We start from the raw sequence: 14,339 nt of genomic DNA on the forward strand, positions 1-14,339 counted from the left end.
TGACTTCAAGAAAATAAGCTTTTGAATTATCTGGGAAAGCCTCTGTACGGTGGCATTAAACCTAAATTTATGAATATGCCACTTAAAATCTGAATGTAGCATGCTCATTTTTAAAAACAGTGAAGTGGAGAAGATAATTTCTTTGCATAATTAAACAGCCAGCAGTGTCATTAAGTGAACTTACTTCCTTTGCTGCTTTGTGATAAGTTGTCCATCTTCCCTCCACTTTAGTGCTTCGGCTCCAAAGACAAACTTCTAAGGTTCATAAATAAATGAATAAAGTAAATTTTCCAGGACCATATGCATGCATTTTTTCAAACATACAAATGTCTGCAGTTATTTTCTTCGTATCAGAATGGGAAAAAAGAAATCCATGTGCTGCAGTTTATTAATTCAGCTTCTGTTAGGAGACAGTATCCCATGTTTCAGAAGGCAAAAGGCATCCCAGACTTGGCAGATGGTTTTTAGTATACCTCCAACCTCTGGTGTCCCCTAATCTTGAATAGTGTTTGATTGGCTCAAATGCAGGAGGGAAAAACAAAGCTTAATGTGTTCCAAAATGTTAGCTTTTACAATTGTATATCACTGTATTTTATTATCTCTATATAGTTTTGATCCATATTGTGACCTATCCACCTATTTCTGGCCTCTATACCATGGTGAAGCCGTGAGTTCCAGCATAAATTACAAGCTGCATGAAGAGATATGTTCTTTATGCAGTTTTGAATTTATCATCTCATTGTGTCATTGAATGTGTCCTTGGTCTAGGGTTGTCAGCAAAGGAAAAAGGAAACTCCCAATCTTTGTCCTTTGCACTGTAATTGCATAAAGAAGCATAAGATGGTGAGCCAGTATGAAAAAAGGACTTTCAAAAATACACTGTGGTTTATGTGGAAACAGTAATATGTAAGGGGCAGAGATTTGGTGGTCTGAATTGTGAATTACTTCCTCATCCCAGAAAACTACCCTTGCTGATATCATAACAAATACAGTAACAACCTCTTGTCCAAGAAATTTAGCAATGTCTGAAAGGCTCAAACCAGGCACAGATGAAAAAAATTCCACTTTAATTTCCACTGTGATTCATCCAGAACGTCTGTAGTGCCAGAGTTTTATTCAAAGTTAAAAGAAATGTGCAATTTTTAACAAAGCTTTCAGAAGAGTGTCTATCAAAGAAATAACACAAAAAATGTCATCATTCTTCAGCTAAAGGAAACAGACACAGTGACTTCAGTTATTGATCAGGGTTATAATACCATCTTCCCAACCTGAGATACTGGCAAGAAATTTTATAATAGAGGAAACACAGCAAGACCAAGGAAAAATGGCATTTGCTTCATCTTGGAAAAAAAAAAAAAAAGGAAGTAAACCACATATGTAGAAATTGACAAAAAGATAAACGAAAACAAAAAACAAAGAAACACTTTCAGTGGAAAGCTTTGGAAAACTCTATTTTAAACTTCATAAATTAAATAAGAAGTGCTAAATAAGTTGCTGCCATAGGCCACAACTGGTAGAACCAGATTCTGACAAGGAAAGGTAAATTTTCACTCTAAAACTGAACCTTCTTGGGTACAAATGAATAAAGAACAAATCTTAGCTCTCATCTGGAAAGAAAAGAAGGCAAAATGTTCCACTCTCATGGCTGCAGAGCAAAGCTGAATACTCTGATGTGAATAAACTACAGAGGTTTGAAAAAATGTGGTGAAGAAGGTATAATAGGTTCTCTTATTTTAAAGTTTCCTCCATTTTCAAAAACATGGTTTGTGGCACCTCCCGTGTTTTTCAGGAGTTTCAGAATGTGAGGATCAGTGATGTCACCTTTCTGTGGATTCCCAGACCTCACGGATAAAGAGTGGGGATGTGAGCCTTTGGTGGCAAGAAGCACAGCATAGGGCAGACACCAAGCTTATTTTATATGACCTAGCAAGAAACTGGGAAAAATTGGTAGCAGCAACCTGTAGTCTGCCAGCATGCAAAGGAATGTCAGCAAAGTAAATTAAATCATGTGACACCTTCATACAGATTCAGCTAACTTGCAGTTAGGATTTGAACCAGCTTGTTTAATCCTGAACCAAGGAGTTTGTATCCCAGACACCTCAGTCCAGATGCATCCTAAAACTGCAAAAAAAAAAAAGAAACTCCAACCTTCGACTTTTGCTTTCCCTTTCCAAACAAAGTTCTTGAGGCCATCCTTCTTATCTGCCATTTATAGAAAAGTAAAATAAATATGAATTATCTACATTTTTGCTGCTACTTTCAAACAATTATGTAAAAATAGCACCATTCTGACACCTCCAGAGATACATTTAAGGTTGCTTCTATAATCTGTAGAGATGAAAACAAGAATTTGATGCTGTTCTTTATTTTCAGCCCGTAAGACCCCACTGTAGCTCCAAGAGACAGAAAAAAAGAGTGTTTCTGTTAATTCTTGTCCATTGACCACTGATTTGCTCACTAATGTTCTGACAGATCCAGCTGAGCTTATCTGAAGAAGGAAAAACATCTGGACAGGTGTCACTGAACTCATAATTTGTCATTCCGAGGTCAGAACTGAGTGCAATTCTGGCACTGCACTTTGAGTTTTTAATGGATTAATGTTTAAAGCCCCAAATGAAGAAAATGAATTCAGGTGGGTAATTAATCCTGTACTGCTGCATTTGTGAACTAAGTTGATTTTGGGAGTCACCGATTTCCCAGTCAAATCCTATAAAGGAAGGTTTTCTTTCAAATCGTCATAGTTATATCTGCTGTATTTGGATATTTGACATTTCAGTCAAGAGTCTTTCTTTGATTACTAGGCACTGGCATTCATTCTATTTGGCCCTGAAAAAATAATTTTCCTTGATATGAAAAACCTCTTGGAAATAACCTGTGACCTCAGTTTTCATGTAGCAGTTCCACTGACACTACTTAGAAATTATAGTCTGTGTCCCAGAAGATTCTAATTAGCCCAGTGAGGACTTTTCTTTTGCTGAGTTCACATGAAAAAGTTTCCAGAACAGAGCTCAAAACCCCAAAATGTCCTGTCAAAGACCATATCAAAGACCTTTACAGAGAGGGTAATCAGGCATTAGAATGGGCTGCCCAGGGAAGTGGTGAATTCTCCATCCCTGGAGGTTTTTAAGATGAGACTGGATGTGGCATTTAGTGCCATGACCTAGTAACCACGGCAGTGTGGTTGGACTTGGTGATCTCAGAGGTCCCTTCCAACCTGGGTCATTCTATGATTCTACAATTCTATGATATTAGAGGTCACAATCAATTGGAAAACAGAGTTCAGGTGTTCTAACCCTTCTATTCCTTTTGCTAAACCTTACAATGCATCTGGACCACCCCCATTTCATATCCTACTCATGCATTAAGGTCTGTGCAGCTTTAGTGTGGCTTTGGCAGAGTATCACAATAATGGACAACTTGAGATCTCTTTCATCTGGGTGATAAGGGACCAAGGGGAAGAGGCTTTGTGAAACAGGATCTATGAGAAACAGCATCTACTTCTAGAATATGATTTACAAAAGCTCTTAACCTTGGTCTAACATTTCCCACTGAAAGCAGTGGTAACCTCTTTAGCATGTGCAGTCAGGTCAGTGCTAAGACTTCCTACCTGTCTTTCAGGAAAGATGCCCCTGTTTAAGTGGGTCACTTCATTATCCCTGGTTGATGGCTTGAAAGCCTCTGCAACCCTATTCTGTGTTTGCATTGTGCTGTACCTTTAAATTGAGGGGGAAAAAAAATCACTTTTTCATAAGAAAGCAATAATCTCTCCAGCATTAGGAAATATAAAGGAATAATTGTATAAATTGCAGCTGTCCAAGGCTGGCATTAACTTAAGTACTAGAGCTGATTGTTGGCATCTGCTCTTACCCACAAAAAGAGGAGCAGTTTTCGGGTCTTTTGAAGTTTGTGTATAAATCCATCTTTCCACTCTTTAAAAGCAAACAGCCAGGACTATATTTGTAGTGAGTCTCTAAACACATTTACTCAGCTTGACAACACCTCTGCTCATATTACCACTGCTGAAATTTGAGGGCAAGGGAGGAGGGAAATGGTGACAAGTTTTATCTTGCCAATTTTAAAATGAAAATTTGTCTCCATTTTGCAGCCAGCTCCAATTTGACATTCTAGGGAGCTCAGTCCAGATTAAACCCAAGACAAATTCTCCTTTATTCCTGGTATGAGCTCAGCTGGAATTTCTCTGGGTAACTGTCCCTGCAGAGAGGCAGTTCAGCCAGTGAGCCTCTGAACCTTACCTCTCTGTTGATTGAACTTCATAAAAATATGAAAAATATAACCAGAAGCCACATAAATAAAAGAAGCATTTAAAGATTAGACAAATATTGATTATTTGGTATTTTGGAGTAAGACTCTAAACAATAGAATTGTTTGAAAAAATGTATTTCTATTTTACATATTTTGACAGCACTTTTTCTTTCCAAGATAATTTGAAAAGTGTAAATCACAAAATAGAGTAGCATATTTTTCATTATAAAGACATCTTGAAGGATAGCTGATGACCAGTCTTTTGACAATTTTTCGTCTCTCACTTTCTTTTTTGCTGCCAACATCACTTATTACATTCTCTTTTTCACATTCCCAAGCATAAATATGGAGATAGATTTTAACCTATATACTTGCACACCTAGATTCAGAAATGTTAGCAATACTCGGAATTAAAAATCAAATTCTAATTCATTAATTTCTCATTGTTTCTACTTTTTTTTTTTGCTCAAAGCAGTTTGACATATTAACATGAAAAAGAGAGACTGTAACATTTTTTAAAAACCCATTAGTATCCTAATTTCTAATATATTCTGTGAAAGGAATAAAGAAAATTTTCTGAGAATTCATTTTTCTTACTAGAAAGATAACATAGCTGTCAAAATTATGATAACTCTGCATTTGTTCTTGTAATTTTGACCTTAGAATATGTAAATTGATATTCTATTTTGACCCTTTTTGAAAAAAGAAACCTTCTTCTCTTCATTTTTGACAGAAATCGTCCCATAGTTTTGAACAGATGAAGACAAATGCAGAAGAGAAATAGGATCTATTCTAGCTAGATGAACAGATTAGACACCCATGTCAAACATTATTATAACCTATATGCTTCATAGACTGGAAGTTAAATACTGCAGACTCAAGTCAAGCATTACAAAACCAAAACATTTCTCAGCCCACTTACTTCTTCCTGTATGTTCTCAATGATTCAGTAATTAACAACATACTGAGACAACATTTGAAGCACCGCAATGATGCACAAAGTGCACAAAAAAAGAATTAATATATTTATAGGCTAAAATTTGCTGCAGCCATACGAACATTTCATAATCAGGTTCTGTGTGAGGGGAGAGGATGCTTGCAGAAGTGAAACAAGTTCAGAAGCCAGACTGCAGGTCTGCTTGCTCTCTCACTCTCTCCCTGCATGCAGCAACCACATTCCCTTATCAGCTTTTTAAAGCCCTGAGATTACTGGATCCTTACAAATATAAATCCATAGCTTCATGTGCCCTTCTCTTACTCTAGCAACAAATTTAAGGAGGAGACCCTTCTGCATAGTGTTCTATTTTGCTATTTCAGTGGTGTTTTCTGATCCCTTTTCCCCAGGAAGATAATAAAGGCGTACAAAGTTTTGGGCCAGCCCCTTGACACCAGCAAAGCTTTTCTCACACTTACTCTCCACTGCAAGTTTGTTGTGTTTTCCACTCTCTGGAGCAGTCCTTCCCCAAGACAGTTACTTCACTGGCCAAAGTACAAAATGAGGGCTATTCTGGGGAGCCACCAGGATTGCATGGCTAAAATTTTATTGAGGAGGATTCAGGATGTGGCAGGACCCCTGTCCCCAGCAAAGAGGCCCATCAGCACTGGGGAAGAATGACACAGCTCTGTAGAACTTGGTATGCTGAGACCTTCTGAGCCCGTGTTCAGCCTTGGGCAGAGGTTGCTGTTGGGCTCTACCTGGGAGTCCCAAGTAAGAGCAACTACACATTTCACTGAAGACCAGGGCCTCAAGTCAATAACAGGCATACTAAGAATGGAACATTTTGGACCCAACCGAGCAGAGCAAGAAGGTGAATGTTTAAAATTAATCAAGTTTTCTTATTCCCCAGTAGATCAGGGTTTGCAATATGTTTCTCCCTCTTTCTCTCTGTATGTATGTGTATGCAGTTCTTTCCCCTGCTCCTAAAGTACATACACACATACTTGCTTCAATATCCCACCTACATAAACAAAGTGCTTCATGACTATGTTACAAGGATAAACTCAGCAGTCTTTAAGGGGTTGTCAGACTCTGTTAATGCAAGCACTGTGAGAGAGGCTGTGTGACATGACAAACGGAACTTTTGGAGTCCCAGCATCTCAGCTCTAATCCAGCTTTACCACTAAGCCATGCCTCAGCTGCCCCACCTGTAAAAATGTGTGTAATCACACTGCCCCCTTCTCAGGACTGCTTTGATGCAACTCACTGTATAGGAAGAATGAGACATTATAAAATATAGAGTCACAGTTCCTGCTGCTTTCCCCCTGTATTTACACTGAGGAAAGCAGGAATTCTGTTCAAATTTTTCAAAAGAGTGGATGCTTACAAGTCTGGTACTGATAAAATATGGCCTGCTGGCTTAGCAAAACCACAGGAACAAAACGAAAAATCTGGTCATTTCGTTTCCTGAGAACAAACACACAAAATGAATGTCACACATTTCAATAACAATTGGTGTCTATGTAGTTCAGAGAAAAACTTCTGGTCCAAGGAGACAACAGATTTTATTATACAAATTAAAAACAGCAATTGCCTGCAAAGACAAAGGAGCACTGATCAGAACATGACACACAAAGAAGGAAGAAAGGAACTCTGATTTAACCTGCAGAATACTAAAATTATTTCTGGTCAGCTTGTGCTATTGGGGAGCTTAGCCAAAATCCTCTCTGTTTGCACGGCTCAAGGAGTACACGTGATGAGATCCCCCATCAGCTCTGCAGTGAGAGTGCTGGGGAAGCCATGTCCACCTGTCCTGGGAAGGAGTGGGCACCATAGCTCAGCAGCAGCAGCCCCTTGGCTGACCATCCTCCCCAAAACTACCCTGGTCCCATTTTTGTGGGATACCTCTAAGCATTCAATAAAAGCTGTTTGCTGTCCAATCTATAATTTTTTTTTGGTAAGTGTTATCAGTATTGCAGAAAGAAAAGGTCAGATTATCTGCAAGAAGGTGACCAGCAGCAGGAGAAGCTGCCCTGCATGGAGCCTTGGCTCCAGAGGAAAGAATCTAGTTCGGAATGAGGTCAGCAGAGGGGAAACTTGTTAAATCTCCTATCTTGCTAAATCTTCGATCCACCCTTCTTGGTCTAACCACTGCCTAGTCCTCTGTGCTAGACTGGGAAAGGCAATGCCTTAAAGGAATTGAAGAGAATGGGAGATAGGAAGCACAGGAAGTCACGATGGCACAGGAAAATATTGGGGGTGCTGGAAGAGGTCCTGCCCCACTGCAGCATCCTGGGCTATTTAAAAACTTGCTGAGTTGTCCCATACCTGTACCAATTTTTACCTCAATCAGCAACATCTGAAAACAGAAAAGGGCTTAGTATATTTGGTACAAGTATCTCCACCAGCTCCTCCCTGCTCCCCATGTACCTGGACAAAAAAATGTTCACACAGAGTCTTCACTGACATATGCTTTTACAGGTTTGAACACTCAGCACTGCTCTGGTCCAAAGAAAGGTAAAAGGAAGCTATAATTCTACTTTGCCTCACTCCACTGCAAATCTAAAGTAGAGTCACTTGTCTAGTTAAGTTTAAATAATGCACATTTTTTAACATTAAAATATAATCACCTCTGTTTTGAATAATATGGAGCATTCATTAGGCCAGTCTGGCTTTCAGGTGTTTGCTCTGCTCCTTGTTCAACCCTGATCCATCAAGACCACACGCGAGCGGTATTTGGGAGCTCAGCTCCCCCAGTTTATGCGGATCCTTTTTACGATGTGTCATATCCTTTCTGACACCTGAGCAGGAAGCCCATCCACACACCACCTTAGCTCCTGTCACAGGATGCCAGGTCCTGCGTGGCTAAGTATATAGTAACACAATATGGGCAAAAATGTCACCATAGCACACACCTCTGGTTTTAAAGGCAAGAAAATTTTCCACTTAATTCTTTGCAGGAAAAAGGTGGGGAGCAAGACAGTGTACTAATGAGCCAGCATGAAATCCGTTTCTCCCTGTCATATACAGAAAAATGTTACTTTTCAACTACAACATGGTTTAGCCATTTTACAGCCTTTGCTTGAAAACTAAATTCCTCTTCTCTCGTGGTCATATAGGTATGCCTTGTTTTGCAATGGACCTTTTCCTAACAGGCTTGATGTCTTCAGAAAATTTAGCCCACCATTTTGGTGAAACACATTTGGAATTTCCTTCTATTTCTTAACACTGAGCAACAGAGCCTCTAAAATGCTTATAGAGAGCACATTTTCCTGGGGCTGCAGGGAATGAGTCATTCCAGATAGACGTCAGATCAAATACAGCAAGTAATCAGTGAGCTGGCACTGACTGGCCTAAGAAAATAGCATTTCACTCGTCAGTCTCCCTGTACCTACCTGCAACAATAATTTTCAGGGTGCTATTCAGCAAGTGGATAGACCGTTCCCTGCTGTGTTCCTGCTTCAAAGTTGTACAAATTAGCAGGAAATAGATTGCTGTGCATTGAGAGAGGCCTTTCTGGGCTTTCTCCCACATGGCACTGAGCGCTCTGGCTCAAGGCCATGCTGTGGCTAAAGCTCCACTGCCCTGTGTGGGTACCGGTGGGAGTCAGTGCCTTGGAATACTGGACCTCAAAGACTCATCTTTTAAACACTATTTTAAAAAGCATTTAAACGCCTAACTATATTCTGCAGATTTAATTACTGTATAAATCACATCAGTACAGTAACCCCAGAGTGGTGGGATTGGAAAGAATGCCCCTCAGCTCCAAAACAGAGAAAAGTCATTTACTTCTGCATTTTGCTTGCAGTTGCTTGAAAGGGCGAGACATGAACTCTCATAAATGGTGTTCCCTTGGTGCCCAGCTCTGCCATCCACACGTGACAGGTCACAGTGAGGTTTAGGAAAGTAACTTAATGACTTTGCTCCAATGTCCCCATCTGCAAAAAGGGATTGTCCCAAGGTTCTGCTGGCCCATTAAAAGTGTGTGCAGCTCTGAGTGAAGAAAGTGATGATGAAGAGTAAAACTGCATAAGCTGAAGTTCGGGTTTCACTTTCTGTACTTTTAACAGAATTAATTTTTGTATTTTATTTTGCCAATTCTGCACATCCCAAAACTGCTGGTCACTAATAGCTAAATGCTACTTGGGGAGAAGAGGATAAACTGTGAATGAAGTTGTGTGTGCTTTGTTCTCAACTGAAGGAACAGTGTAACTCAGAAAAGACCTTACTAAGAAAGGAAATCATTTTCCCAATCTTCTCTGTGAGCCATACTGAAGCATGGCAATTTTCCTTTCTGGTCAATAGTTACGAAACTTTCATGTGTTTTGGTTCATATTTATAATCTGAAACAGAGATAGAATATAAATATAAAAATAATTTTGTTCTAATTAAAAAAATGCAGAAATAATTATTTTTATCTTTAAATTACCTGCATTAAAGTTACCTCAAGATCCATTGCAAATGTGTAGTAATTATTAGCTTAATTTTTAACATCTCTCAGCAAGCTAATTAGCTGGGCACCAAATGAAAACCATTTTTGCCTGAGGTCTAGAGGGGCTAAACCAGAAGATTATCTTAATATTTCAGATTAAATATTCAAGGTAGAAGAATTTCTGCTTCTGGAATCATGAGCTATTTCATTGCTCAAAGAAAATTTAGAAAAGACAAAATAAAAATCAAACAAAAATGATGAAAATTGGCCCACACCCTAACTTTAGGCACTGCTAAAAGATGGATATATCACCTTCTCCTCTCAATGATGGTGGCTATGGTTGTTGATTTTCCAGCTAAAGGCCTCACCAGCACAAACATATTGTGTCACTGAATGAACAGACCATCACTAGAGGGGACAAATCATCCAGATTTCTTATCATTGCACCTTCATCAGTGACATACTGAACCCTTTGACTCCCTCTGGAACAGAGGACACAGTATCCTGCAGGATGAAACTGCTGGGGATTCATCTGTAACCATCAGCAGGGATTCGATGATCTGGGCTGTGGTGGAGCAGCCTTTGGAGTTTGTGGATTGCTTTGCCCTGGGTTGGAAGGACACCTCACAGCAGACAGACAATGCCACCTGTAAAAGAGACCACGAGTAACTCCTCAGACCAGCCAAGACCCTTGGTCAGCGAGGGACAGAAGTGCCCATCCTTCCAGGTCCCACCTCACCCTCCTCTCCCATGTCAGGACTCCAAATGTCACACATTGCCCTACTTTATCTATCTGGCCCCTTCAGCCATGTTCTGCATGAGGGGGCAGCTGTAGTGCAGCAAGACTGTCTCCCGCTCACTCCATTGCCATGGGGAGTGAAACAGCCACAACTCACACACATCCTGCAGGCCCAGCTCATCCCTGTCTCACTCATTGCAAAATACAGTATGAGAATGTTTTCTCAGTGGTTCTGGGAGAACCCTATCAGGGTCACAGGCATAGCCTTGGGAAAAGCAAAGAGGCACAAGCTTTTGTCATTCAAAACCCTACATATTACCCCTCTTGCTATGGGAAATTCAGATGCTTGCCCAGAGGTCTCATAGTCTCATTTTGTTAAAATGAGGAAAGCACATGTTATTTAATTCTTGTTTTTACATACATGCCTGAGCAGCCCAGAAAGGCTCTGCCTCACTGCTGCAGCAGCCAGCCTTGCAGGGTGGTGGCTGTCCTGCAATAGCAGGGGACATCACAGGGCAAACCTGGGCCACGTAGCCTCATCCATCACCATTGCAGGCAGCAGTCACAGTCATTTGTCTCAGAAACATACCTAACACCATCCCTCAAACCTGATGGCACAGACACTGTTCTGTGCTTGCTCAGTGGGAGGCCAACAGAGAACCCTCTCATGTCTATCCAGCACAAAAGTCTTTTCAAGGCTGTTGTTTTCCCTGTTGTGCTACGGAAGATAACAGCTTCATACAAAAATAAACAAGTTTGCAAACTCTTTCGGGGTGCTAACATCATACTGATATAATATACCTGGAGTTTGATGCAATGCAGCTTTTTAGCAAATAGACACTCTCTGCTCACACCTCCCCTGATACAAATTCTTTTTCATGGAAACAGCTAAACTGATTTTCTTCTTTTTAACAACTCAAATTAACTAAGTTTAAAAATGACCCTCTAATCAAAAACTAAAGCATCAAAATATTTAATTGAAATATAGGAAGAAATCCCTTCCTTACCAGCTGTTACTGATGGAAATGAGTCAAAAACTAGAAACGGGCTTAAGGAAAGATGATGATAATTTTATAAAACAGCACATGTACTAAGGTAATAGTACACTCATGCAACATAAAGCAACAAGAGAGTATTCCCCCATTCTCCTCTTTGGTGTTGAATGTGGACAGAAACAAGTTTTTGGGGCCAAGGAATGAGAAAGCAAGAGGATTCGGACAGGAACCACACCACACCCTCTGCCCTCCTGCTGTCCTGACCCTCTCATGCCCAGTCCCAGCAACCTGCTCGAGCTCCCAGCACAGCTCCTGCTGGGTACCAGTTGCCAAAGCTGTGCTGGGAGAATAGGAGGCAGGAGTGGTTTAGCTGCAGTTGCTGAGAGAATAGGAGGCAGGAGTGGTTTAGCTGCAGTTTGTGTTGTGCCTGCCCATGCTGGGACAAGATAAGTGGTTTGTTAAGGGGATATTTCCCCTCCCTTTTAGGCTCTGACCATGTATCAGAGTGTCAGGACTTGAAAAGCTGTTAGATACGCGATGAGATACTTACCCTAGCATGATTAATCAAAGTGATTGGAGCAAAGTAGTAGACAAATGCCCACACTAAAAATTAGGAAGCAGGAGAGAGTCTGTGCAGAGACCAGATCTCCGACCTGTTTTAAACCCTACAGTTGGGCTTTCTTTTCAAAACAGTCCTGCAGTCCAATCCCCACGGTGAGTCTCACAGACTCTCTGGCCTGATTATTGCCCATTCAAACTGAAAAGACTGACTGAGTACTCTGGATATTCAGTTTCACTTGCAGCATGACAGCACTTTATCCACAGAGCTCAGCTATCCCGTTTCCAAGTATCTCTCACAGAGTTACAATGGTATTCAAATAGGTCTATGCAAGACTGCAATTGTTATAAGTTTATAATTTTAAATCAAAACAATATTAGTCCCTTAGTTCTCAAAGAGTCAAAACACAATTATGATTAGGTACAACAAATGTCCAGATAAAATGCTGAATAAAATTTAGGTTATTAGTTGATCAAATAATGTTTCTTTCAGTCTGCAATCCTTATAAATAAAGTTCATAAATAAAAAAACCAGTTAAGCTCACCTTTAAACAAACATGAAAATAAAAGAAAATGGTGTGGCTTCCTATATACAACTTTTACTGACAGCACATGAGCATTTTCCCCATATTTCTTTAAAAGAGACATAATGTACATTTTAAATGGAAGGAAAGATTATTTTTAATTGGATTTGTGACATGCAAGGGAGACTCTCCGTCATAATAACAAGTTTAGGAAGCCTCATTTACATCTGAAATGCTTCAGGATCCTTTGTGATCTAACAGTGATGATCAAATCAAACCCTACGGAGAGATAAATTGCATGCAACTTACAAGCATTATGCCCACAACTTGGGTGTTTGGATTCCTTCTGAGCTATGTGTGTTTTAGCAAGACCATCTGGACGTTGCCAAACTGATTCTGAAGAGAGAAATATGTAGCAATAAAGCAGAGACTTATAAATAGTAACTTGCCTGCTATCCAAGCTGCATGTTAGGGCTCCCTTGTTTGCTGCACTCCTGTTTCAGAGCATACAGTGTAATAATTAGTCAGGCTGTATCTGTACACCCAGCAAAACAAGGGTTGGTAGGTTAGGTGTGGAACCAGAGCTGGGAGTGGTGTGGTGTGGAGGAGCAGGGATAGTGATCCTAGGGTTTTGCTTTGGGAGCAGAGGGAAGGGTTGTGGACAGTGTTATTGGAGAGCTGAGGAGGAGGAGGGAGTGCGGGAGGCCAACATTGCCCAGATTTCTCACACATCTGGTGCCTCTCAGTCACATGCACAGTTTTGTAAGTGGCAAGATAAGGCAATAGCACTTGGCCATCCCTAAAACCCCAGAGGATTAGTAGTGTAAGAGGAATTTAATCTCTTGATGGGTCTAAGCAACATTTCAGTTTATGCCATTTGGAGGGTTCTTAATGTTGTTGGCAGCCCAGCAATGGTGAGAGGCCCCAGTGAGCTTCCCCGATGGGGAGTGTCTCTGATTTACCAGAGGGATTAGCTTTGGCTCCAAAGACCTTCCAAGCTAATGGATAGGAGGGTTATGCAGCAAGCAGTGTTTGGCACAAAAAAATCTTGTTTGACCCTAGAGCAATCTCTACTTCACTCCCCACTTCTCTCGTGAGTAATCACACCTGTGCTTGACTAGGAGCTCTCTTCAGTAATTTGAACAATATTAGTCTCCACCATTCACACAGGCTTAGGAAAAGAATACTTAGAAGCATTAAATCTCAATCATCTTCTTCATCCAAAGACAATGGACATTGGTAAAGCTTTGATAATTAAATATCTTTGATCTGTCTGTGACATCTGCCTTCTATTTCATAAGCCTTTGGTATGCCAGCATATAGTCTAGCAATTGTATGTATATGTGTATATATGGACATTCGTACATACACATATATGCACACACTAAAGCTCCTTTGTCTTTCAGTGTCTTATAGGAAAGAAAAAGCACCTGACTACTATGTCTATCATACTGCTTATCTGGTCCTGAATTCAAAATTAATGAGGAAATACTTTATTGCTGTCACTGGTCATTGAGCCACCAAATCTGCATACACACAATCTGGCACTCTTTCCCACTAAGTGCAAAGGAGGAGTCAGTAACTACTAAGCAGAACTACCTGTCCTCAAGGGTCCTGTGGGGCAATTTAACCCTATGGATCAGAACTCCTACAGCACTCCTGGATTACTTTGCTGTTAGTGTGTGACAAGTGTACTGAGTAACCACAGAGTAAAGATTGTAAGACAGCTGTTGAGTGGATTGAAAAACTATCTTTATCTACAGATAAACAAGGGGATTTCTGCTTGGGTCATATCTCACTCCAATTTTTTTCTGCTGAGCTTAATCTATAGGAGTCAGTGGAAACAGGAAATTTTCAGCAAAGCAGTTTGAAGTCTCTCACAAAGGGACAG

General features: G+C 40.3%; 1 long non-coding RNA gene across 1 annotated transcript; it reads left to right on the plus strand.

The window, feature by feature from the left end:
* The first annotated feature begins 3,275 nt into the window (after nucleotides 1-3,275).
* LOC113948268 lies at nucleotides 3,276-14,094 on the plus strand. The gene is made up of 3 exons (XR_003528073.1): nucleotides 3,276-3,366; nucleotides 7,172-7,280; nucleotides 13,855-14,094. It is a non-coding gene; the product is annotated as an uncharacterized LOC113948268 (long non-coding RNA).
* Nucleotides 14,095-14,339: the final 245 nt, after the last annotated feature.

This window comes from Corapipo altera, unplaced genomic scaffold (assembly GCF_003945725.1).
Source record: "Corapipo altera isolate COAL_440 unplaced genomic scaffold, ASM394572v1 51, whole genome shotgun sequence".
Lineage (NCBI taxonomy): Eukaryota > Metazoa > Chordata > Aves > Passeriformes > Pipridae > Corapipo > Corapipo altera.